Source organism: Aythya fuligula, chromosome 13 (genome assembly GCF_009819795.1).
Source record: "Aythya fuligula isolate bAytFul2 chromosome 13, bAytFul2.pri, whole genome shotgun sequence".
Lineage (NCBI taxonomy): Eukaryota > Metazoa > Chordata > Aves > Anseriformes > Anatidae > Aythya > Aythya fuligula.
This window is the reverse complement of record NC_045571.1, coordinates 20,537,674-20,547,643: the sequence shown is the minus strand read 5'-3', so window position 1 is coordinate 20,547,643 and position 9,970 is coordinate 20,537,674. Positions and strand designations below refer to the sequence as shown.

The 9,970-nt window shown below is 63.2% G+C and overlaps 1 protein-coding gene across 2 annotated transcripts in view; it reads left to right on the top strand.

The window, feature by feature from the left end:
- Positions 1 to 1,279: 1,279 nt before the first annotated feature.
- Positions 1,280 to 9,970, top strand: part of STARD8 (StAR related lipid transfer domain containing 8) — a 35,614-nt gene continuing 26,923 nt past the window's right edge. For both annotated transcript variants that reach the window (XM_032196504.1, XM_032196506.1), the window contains exon 1: positions 1,280 to 1,428. The gene's annotated coding sequence lies outside the window, so the exon portion shown is untranslated. The remainder of the gene's footprint in view (positions 1,429 to 9,970) is intronic.

The following is a 9,970-nucleotide window of genomic DNA, read 5'->3' as shown; positions in this document are numbered from 1 at the left end:
TTCCTCTATTCAGCCAGCTTCAAAGGGCCTTTGTCGGGTCTTTTCCTGGCCCTTCTCAGTGACGCCCTCTGGACCACCTCTCCCCTTGTCCCCCCGCATCCCGCTCGGTGTGATCCCTGCTCTCCCCGGGTTCCTGGTGCTGCTCCCCCCGTCCCCGCGGGGCTGCGTGCCGGCCGGAGGCAGCGTTACCCCCGTCCCGTGCTCAGCACCCCGCGGGCACACGTGCACACTGGGCGCCTTGTGCAGGCGCGGGGCGAGCCCGTGGGCTCCCTGCCATTCCTCGGCCGTGGGCTGGGAGCTATTAATACCGCGGGGCCTCAATGCGGCCCATTCATCGGCCGGCAAGGGGGCAGCCTGCAAAATGCACCTCTGCTGCTCCTCCCGGCCTTCATGCAGCTGGCCCCGGTGTGTGTGGGGTGAGTGTGTGCCCGCGGGGTCCGTGTCGGTCACCGGCTGGCTGCTGTCCCCATTGCCAGCTGGGTGCTGTCCCCATCCCTGCCCGTTTGTAGCCCGTCGCCCCTGGGAGCCTTCCTGCCTCGCTGCCCCCACGCCTCTCCCCCTTCCCGGTTTGCGTGAGGAAACGGGTGGAAAATGCTTGAAATCCTGCTCTGAGCCACTTTTTCCACCGCCTGCGGGTGCGCCCCTGGGGCCGCCCTGGTGCTGGTGCCCGGTTCCAACCCACGGAAGGTGCCGCGAGCCCTCCCCTCGCCCGGCCGTGCCCCCCTCCTGGCCTCTGCAGCCTTCCCACGGGGGTGGGGGAACAAAGCACCCACCCTGCCTGTCCCTGGGGTGCTCCAGGAGCTCTGCGCAGCCCCCCCGGGGAGATGCAGCCCCTGGGACAGCTCTGGCTGCCCGCAGCTGTCCCCTCCCCAGGAGCCGGGGGAGCAGCGCTCTGCTGATGGGGTTTTTTCCTCCTAGTCCCTGTCTTCCAGCCCCTCTCCCCCATTTTATTCTCCACCCTCTTGCGAACGCTTTTCCGCTGCTCTCAGTGGTGCCCCCGCTTTGCCTCCCGGGGGGTTTGATGGGCTGGGGGAGCCGGGCGCGGGCTGGTGCCCCCCCGGGCACAGGGGAGGGGACCCTGCGGGACGGGCCGGGCCGGGGCACGGAGGGGCCGGGACGGGCGGGGAGGGGCTGGGAGGGGAGGGGAGCCCGGGGCCGCCCCCCCGTGGCGATTGGCCCCGGCTGCCGGGGGCCGGGGCTCCGCGGCGCTGCCCCCGCAGCTCCCGGCCCGCAGCCGGCCCCTGCCCGCGGCCGCTCGCCCCGACAAGGGCCGGAGCCACGGCCCCGGCTCGCTGCTGCCCGCCCGGAGCGGGGCCGGGCCGGGACCCCCGCCTCTCCCCCTGCACGCCCGTCCTGCTGTCCGTCCTGCTGTCCGCCTGTCCGCCTGCAGGGCATCGCGCTTTGACGGGGGCGCAGCGGAGCCCGGAGGTAAAGGGGGTCCCGGGGGTGCGCGCTCCCGCGGGGAGGGGTCGGGGGGGGGTGCCCCCAGGGGCTGTGCGCGGCCCCGCGGCACGGAGCTGCCCCAGGCGCGGTCCCGGCGATGCCTCGGGGAGCCCGGGGGGGGGCACCCAGCGGTGTCCTGGGGGTCCCTCGCCCCCCTCCAGCCGGGATCAGCGCAGCCGAAGTGCAGCCGCCGGGCAGCCCCCGTGTGCGCCCCGAGCCGCAGACGCGGTGAGACCCGGTGAGCTCCGCGCTGGCGTCGGGAGGGCCGGGAGCAGGGCTCTGTGCCGCTGTACCGTGGGGCTGCAGCCCTCAGGAGCCCCGCTTGGGTTCCCCGAGCCCTGGGCACGGCTCTGCAGCCAGTTCTGCTTCGGGAGCTGCGGCTGCCGGGCACGGAGCAGCTTGCCGTGCGCGCCTTATCGGGCTGTGAGCTGACGCTGAGCTGTCAAAGCTCTCCGCCAAGGTGCGAGGCTGCGTTCGCAGAGATTGTTTGGCTGTGGCTAAAGCAAACAGCAGCTCCTGTTTGATTTTGAGATTTGTGTTTTAGAATGGCTCCTGGGTGCACAGGGCAGGAGTGGGGAGAGAGACCTTTGCCTTTAGAGGTCCTGGCACAGTCGCGGGCTGTCAGAGAGCGCATTGTGGTGGTGTTGGCAGCAGGCTGCATGCTTCGCCGTGCACACGCTTGAATTCTTATCAATGAGTGTGCTTGCTTCTGTTTACATTTTAACTGAAATGCAGTTAAGAAACGTACAAGTGTTGCTGGAGCAGGCGTAGCAGCTCCTTGCTGCTCTGTGCAGCTTTACATTTGGGTCTGCCTCTTGCGTGGGGAGCTGTGCAAGGAGCAAGGGTTTGGTTCAAAACCCCTCTGTCTTCCTCCATTTGTTTGGGGAAAAAATAGATCAGATCCTTATACCAAAAGCTCATCGCTAATTTCCTCATGTGACAAAACATCAAATCCCAGAGCAAAGCAGGTGTAAAGTGTAGCTTCTGAGAAGGTGCACACGCTCACTTCGTGTACATGCACTTCTTTTGAGAAATGCTTTTCTAATAAAAGACCAACGGAATAAAACTAACCGTGCTTCTGGTGAGCATTCCTTGTCTGCATTGCCTCAAATGTCCAACGCTAAGCGTATGCATGGGACGGGCTGCCAGCAATTCAGTTTCGTAAGAAAACAAAATATGGTTGTGCCTAAGGGCACTTCAGTACTTCCCCTTGATTTCTGTGCTAATTTCAAAAAGATCTGAAAGTTCTTAAAGTCAGTTTGAGTCAAGCAGGGGAAACGAAGGCTGCCCTTTGCCTGGGGGTGTCCCGGGGTTGCTGCGTGACGTGCGAATCGCCTCTCGGGGAGAGGAGAGCGGGGTCTCCTTCCTTAAGCTGTTTATTCTGTGGAGAGCTGGTGACAATTTGCCCAGCACAGAGGTTTGCAGACTGGCATGTGCGCTGTGCGTGGCTGTGGACGGGCTGTTGCACTCGGGCGTGTGTGGGAGCAGAGCCCTCCAAATGCAGGCAGTGTGTTGGCCGCGGGGCTGCGGTGGCAGGGAACAAACGCGGGGACCCGGCCTCGGTGCGCTCCGTGCGGGGCTCGGGGAGGGTCCTGCAGGACGGCGAGGTGGGCGCACTCACCTGGGGCTTATCTCGTGGGTGCATTGAGAAATGTGGTCATCCTGGGTGTAAAAGGCATTTGGTGGCAGCGTGCGGGCTGCGGAGGCTGAGAGGTGCTGTGCTGCTGCCGGAGCCTCCCGTGCCACACCGTGCGTGTGCAGGGCCTGCGGCAGCACTGCCACTCTGAGGCTTTGTGCAAAAGATGTGGAAGAGCGAACACAAAATTCAGCCTGTGGCATCTCTCCTGCGATGGAAGTGGGAGAAGAGACCCTGGCAGGAAGGGAGCGTGCCGAAGCTGACCGGGGGTGCTGGACCCATTTGGGCAGGGGCAGCGCGGGGAGGCTGCCGGCAGTGCTCTGCTCGGGGTGCTCTCAGGAAGACTGTGGTGCTGGATGAAGGCTCCGTGTCTTGGGGGTGGCTTTGTCCCGTCTGCAGGAGCAGCACTCACCAAGTCATGGCTTCGTGTGAGCGCAGCCGGCCGGAGCAGCGTGTGGCGCTGTGCCAGGAGAGCGGTGGCACGCGGGGAGGCACGCGTGGCAGCGGGGACATCTGCGGCCTGGCAGGCAGAGCCTCTCCTCGCCCCCCAGCTCTTCTCCCGGCCCCACTGGGAAGCAGGAGGCAGCGTTTGGTGGGACGTGGTGCTGCCGGCAGGGACGTGGTGCCGAGGGGCCGGAGCCTCTCCGCGGCCGGGGGCTGCGTTCCCCTTCGTGCCGGCTGTGGTGAGCCCTGGGCAGGGCCGGTGGCAGCGCGGCCGCATTCCAGCAGGGCCGGGGGTCTCCCACCCGGTTAATGATTGAGCCACAGTAACCCTGCTTGTGCCTTTCTGAAAGTCACCTCCAGGTGATCACATTAACGCTCCCAAGCTGTCGGGGCTGCCACAGACATGTAAAGAACCGGGGTCTTTTTCTATATTTCCAGCAAGAAATGCCTTCTGAGGTGCAGGAGGTGCGGAGTGCCGGCCGGCTGCCTTTACTCGTCCCTGTTTTGTGTCTGAGGGACGCGGTGTGTCACCTGCCTGGCCGTGCATGTGGGGTTGGCAGCGGTGTGGGGTGGTGCTGGCCTCATCCTGCCCCTCTTGTCCTGGGGCTCCCACCGCCCGGCCTGGCAGCTGCGCCAATGCCTCCCTCCCTGGAGCCCCACGCTCATTTCGGTACAGGAACGAGCCTCTGACACCGGCTGCCACCTTTGCTAATCGGGACTGTGTCAGGGCCCAGGATCACCCCAGGCAGTCAGCAGGGTGACCGGGGCGGTGGGATGCAGCTCCCAGTGCAGCCCCGGGCGCCCAGCTGCCCTCTCTGCTGGCACAACCCTCGCCAGCCCGCTCTGCCTCCCCCCCTGCCTCCCAGTGCTGCCTGACTGGTCCCAGTTAATCATTGACGGGTTGCCCGTGCCACGTGGCCCCGCCGCATTTGCCCAGCACGCAGCGGCGGAGCTGTTTGCTGAGTCCCTGGAAGGCTTCCTTATCAGCAAAGGGCACTTGTCGCCCGGTGCCAGTCACAGGCTGCGTAAACGTTAACGGCTGGCTCAGGGAACCGGCCCTGGCAAACACAGCAGCTCCGGGGACCTTCCTCCCTTGGGAAATGCCGGAGGGGACGTGTCCCGCTCTGCTGCTTCTTCCCCCACCACCCAAATGTGCCGTGGTGGGGCTGGAGGGCAGTGTGGTGCCTGGAGCAGCCGCGCTCCCTCCCCACATCTTGGGGCGAGCACCTGGGGCTGGATTTCCTCGGAGCCTGCGGTGCACTGTGCCTCCCGGTGCCTAACCGGCAGCAGGAGCGCGGTGCCGGGGGCCCAGCACGCTCGGCCCGGTGGCGCTGGGGTTTTGCTGCCCTTTATCTGGGAGGGAAGAGATCTGACTGCAACGTGCGTGGGGTCTGCAGGGAGCCCGCTGTAATGGCGAGCTTGCTGCGCCCTGCTGGAGCTGGCCTTGCTGCTCATGTTCAGAGCTCGCTAGGGCGTAAGGGTGTAATGCCACTGCCTGGGGAAGGTGCCTGCGCTCCCAGGAGTGTGTGTGCGCGATGCTTCCAGCGCTGCTCGTGCAAACATGACGGGGTCCCAGCAGGACAGGAGGCTTCTGACCTGCAGGCTGTAACCGCCCCAGTGTAAGTGGTGTGCAAAGGTGGAGGGTGGGGTTTCTGTTCTCTCCCCAACCCCCCGCTCTTTTTTTTTTCTTCCCATGAATTTCACAAGAATATTTTCACCGCTGTCAAGGGCACAAGTTCAGCTTCTGAATGCCCCTTTGTCTTACGCCGCTCAGAGGAGTCACGCTCTCCCGCCGTGCCTTCTAGGAAAGGCAACAAAACGTTTCCCCCGCGCCCTGCCAGCGGTGGCGGTGCCCCGGGCGCTGTGCTGGGCCCCGCGGCAGGCGGCGAGCTGGGCGCTGGTGTGTGGCCGGTGTCCCGCAGCGCCCCGTGGTTCCCTGTCCTGGGTGGGAGAGGAGGCAGAGGCAGAGAGGGCAAGGAGGTGAGCCCAAGGAAGGGCTGGGATGAGGCCGGGGAGCTGTGAGCTGGGCTGGGGAGGAAGAGGGAGCGGTGCCGGGGCTTGGAGGATGCTGGCGAGGGGGTGGCCGGGGCAGGGTCTCTGTCACCCCAGCAGAACTGCAAATGGGCAGAGGTGGCGGCAGCCAGACGTGTCACAAGGCTTGGGACACAGCCTCCCGGGGGTGACTCAAAGCTCACTTGACCTCGTTTCGTCAGGCTCGTTGGGTAAGAGCAGAACCTCCGGGCAGTTTCGGCCCCATTTTCCCAGGCAGATAACTGACTGCCCATCGCACCTCGCTGCCAGACCCCGCCTGCTCCCGCAGCCAGCCCCAGCTCCGCAGAGCCCCGCGGTGCCCGGGCACCAGCCCCGTGGTGCTGTGGCACCCTCAGCGCCGTGCCCGCTGCTCGGAGCCTGGCAGCGTGGCCGTGCCGCTGGCCCCGCGCTTGGGGCTGTGCACGGGCTTCCTGCAGCCCTTCTGGAGGGAGGCTCTGAGGTTTGCAGTCCTTTTCCCCCAGCTGCAAATAACGGGCTGCTGAAAAAAGGTTTGGAGAGCTTAATCGTGCCTGAGATGGTGTGTATGAGAACCAGGTGAGTGAGTGCTGCGTGCCGGGGCTTCCCTCAGCGCCCTGCCCTGGTCCCCCTGCTCCCTGCCCTTCCCTCTCCATCCTGGAACCTTTTCCTGGCAGATGCAGGACTGAGCGCTGGGTTCGTGGCTGCTGTAAACCCAGCGTGTCCTTAACAGCGCTTTGTCTTGTCCTTGATTCATTCAGCACTCTTGCACCCAGCACCGAGTCCCTTTACCCTTAGGTACAGGTACTCCTCATTCCCATCTTTGGCTGCTGATTCGGGCAGGGGGTGTTTCTCGCCGGACAGCGGCGTGCTGGGCGCAGGGAGCTGGGTGCAGGGAGCGCTGCCCGTGTGCCCGCTGCTCCCCTCCCCGGGTCCCACCCCGTACGAAGGCGGGTGAGTTCTGCCTCGTGGCCGTCCTGTCCCATGACTGCTCTGTGACACAGGGGCTGCACAAACGACGCTGAGGTCCGGCTCCTCTGCGGGACGGGCACGACCTCCTGCCAGCCCCCGACCCCTGCTCCGGACGGGCGCTTCCCTTCCCGGCCAAGTGGGAGCCGACCCCGCTGCCTTCCCTTCCTTCCCCACGCGCCGTGCCTGCCTGCGCACACCTCTGCAGCTCCCCGCGCTGCTGCTGCTGCTCGGAAGAACAACAAATATCTTAGGCGTTCTGCAGCAGCAGCTGAATTGTATCAAACGACTTCGTGCATCTGAGGCTTAAAGCCCTGAGTGTACGTTTTGAAGGGGCACGTTCGGGGAGGCGTTGCGGAGGGGCAGCAGAGCTGCGCTCTGCGAATCCTTTGTGAACCCACGGCCTCTGCGTACGGGATTTCCTGCGTTTCTGCTCCTCCTCTTCTCTCTTGATTTTGTGTAGGGATGTTGGTATGAAAACAGTGCTTGTGCTTCCTAAGCCTCCACATGTTGCTTTGCTCCCCGCCTCGCTAGAGTACCCGCAGCGCTGCGCAGCCTGCAGGAGGTAGGAGCTGCTGGCTGTGGATGCTGGGCATTGCCAGGGCGGTGTTACCTGACCCTGCAGTGCCGTTTTACCTGCCTTATCCTGGCTTTCTGATTCCCGTTTTCATATGGGAACCCCATCCCTGCCGGCTGCAGAAAGCTCGGGGATGGGATTTGGAGCTGGGAAATGGCACAGCAGAGCCGTGCCGGGAGGGACGTCAGGGTCAGGGTTGTTTGTTGCGGGCTGTGAGTCCCCAGGGCTGGCTGGGGCAGGGACGTTGGGCTCACAGCTGTGTCCTGCCGTGCTGCAGGTGGCCGGGGAAGGGCTCCTGGGTGCAGGCACACGTGTGGGGCTGGAGGGGCTGCCCCCAGCATCAGGGCAGGCAGGAGGGAGGCGCAGGTGCTGCCCCTCTGCTTCCCCAGCTGCTCTCTGGCGATGCAGGACCTGGAGTGATGCAGACAACTGTGTGAGCTCGTCCTCTGCTTGGGAATGGAGCCTGTGTTTATCTAAAAGTTTTGGGGTCTGGGGCTCTCATCATCAGGGAGTTTGTACCTGGGCTATGGATTTGGGACCGGTTTTGCTCAAGACGTGGTGGTGGTGCGAGGCCATGGGCACCTCTGCCGAGGGGATGCTCTCCTGTGGCCAACCCAGAAGAAAGGCACCTGGAAGCTCCCCGAGGGCCTGAGGCTTGGGGGTGTCCCGGCAGGGACTGGAAGGGTTAAACATGCTTTGCAGTGTGTTAAAAAAAAAAAAAAAAAAAAAAAAGAAAAAAAAGCCATTTCCTTCATGTCCAGAGACAGTTTATTTTCTGGGCATTCTTCGGGACTCAGGGAGGTGCCTTTTCTTTAAGGCATTTCCTGTAAGCAAGTTTATATTTGGACTGGGGAGGGGGCGGGGGGCGGAGGTCGGTGGGGAGGGGGCCGGTGCCCCGGTCGAGTGACCTCAGCTTTTGGCTCCTTCTCCCAAATTGTTCGAGGCAGTGACCACGGGGCGGGGGAAGGAGCAGGGTGGGGGCTGAGCGGGGCGAACAGCCCTCGCCGTGATGCCAGAAGCACCGAGCACACGGGGGGGTCACGCCGAGCAGGATGGAGTGACACTGGCTGGGGGAAGCAAAACCTCATCTGCATCCCACCCTCCGTGTTCAGGCAGGAGCACAATCCCCTTACCGAGCCGTGCCTTTGCAGCACCCCCTTGCTTTAAGCTCTCTCCTTACCCTTGCTGCTGCCGTGCCCCATCAGGAGCTGGGGACCCCGACCAGCACCCGGCGGTGCTCCGTGCGCCCTGGCAGTGCCCCGCGGGCACGGCTCTGGCTGCAGAAGGCATCGGAGAGGGAGGGTGGGCTCTGGAAAACGAGGCTGGTGCCAGCAAGGGAGCTCGGTTCCAGCTGGCCTCATTGCTGCTGCAGAGCCTTGTGGTGGGAATTCGTGGCACGTGGGGCAGGGGCTGCAGAGCAGCTGCCCCGCGCTTGGAGGTGAGGAGCTGCTGTGCTCTGTCCTTGTCCCTGCAAAGCTGTGACCTGCTACGGCACCATTAAACGCCCTTCTCTAACACCCAGGCAGGCTTTCAGGTTAGCGTTGGGAATTTGTGGGGCAGGGGGTTTGTCCTCGCCATCACTCACCCCTGCTAACACCAGCAGCAGCTGCCTGGTCTCTCCCCACAGCGCTCAGTGCCACAGAGAGGTGACTGCTGTCCCCTGCCACCTCTAAAGCCTTCAAGGTGACGAAGATGAGGCCTGCCAGAACCCAAATTCTGGGGCCCATTGCTCACCATCTCTGTCTAATTTTGCTCTCCCTGCCCTCCAAGATAACGCTGATTTCTGTTAAAAACAAGCAAGCAGGCAAGTAATATAAGATCATCGAAGCGTATTGTGCTCTTGAGCAGATTTAGAGCAGATTTAACTCTTTTCCCGATGATATTTGATCAGACATTTATTCTCCTGCACACCCCTTGGAGCTTGCTGCCGGAGCCCCAGCTGCCCCTGGGATCAGGCGCAGCAGGTTGGGCTGAGCTCCGTGTCTCCAGCAATTCTCCCATTGTTCCCCATGCCAAGTTTCTTCTCCCCCATTTTGTTTTCTTTTTATTACCGTGATTTCCTAACATCGGAAGAGGCGAGTTATGAAACTGGAGTTATCCAAACACGTCTTGTTTGAAGATAGCGTTTCATCCAGCAGATGCAGCTTCCTGCCCTGTAAATGGTTTTCATTGTTTCGCCTTGGCTCCTGGCCCTATATCTGTTGGGGCCACTGGTGCTGTCGCTCGGCGCTGGCAGCCTGAGCAGTGGCAGCCCCAGCCATGAGCCACCAGTGGCCATGAGGCGGTGCGACAAGGCTGAACTGGGAGCACTGGTGTCTTGTAGACAGCCTCTGAAAATCTCTGGGAGGCTTGCTGGAGGCTGCCTCTGCTTGGGTTAGAAGGCAGGTGCCTGCTTTGGGGCTGGTGGGTGCTGCTGTGCTTCGGCTGCTGCTTCAGCAGGGGACACTCGGTTTTCCCGTGGTGTCCGCTGCCCCGGGGCACCCGCTGGTGCCATTTCTGCTCAAAGACACACGAGTCAAAACGCCCCACGTGCCTTGTACGTACCCTGCTGCCTGTGGGATCCCCGTGTCTGAAGGGATCAGGCCTTGGGGCCCGTGCCCCGGTGCCAGCTGCCGAGATGGAGACAAGAAGCGCACGGAGCGGTGACAGAACAGCGCCCTGCTGTCCCCGCTGCACACCAGGACTGTGCTGGGACAAGGACACGTGCAAGGACAGCTGAGGACCTTGCAGGCTGCCCTCACGTTGCCAAAGAGGAAGGAGCTGGAGGAGCAGGTACATTTCGGTGATGCTGGTCGGTGTGAGAAGGATTATTCCCACCTTGCTGGGTCTTCCCCAGGTGCCTGGGAAGAGGTGGGGGTGAAGCACCCGGGGACGTGCAGGGGAAGCGGTCCTCC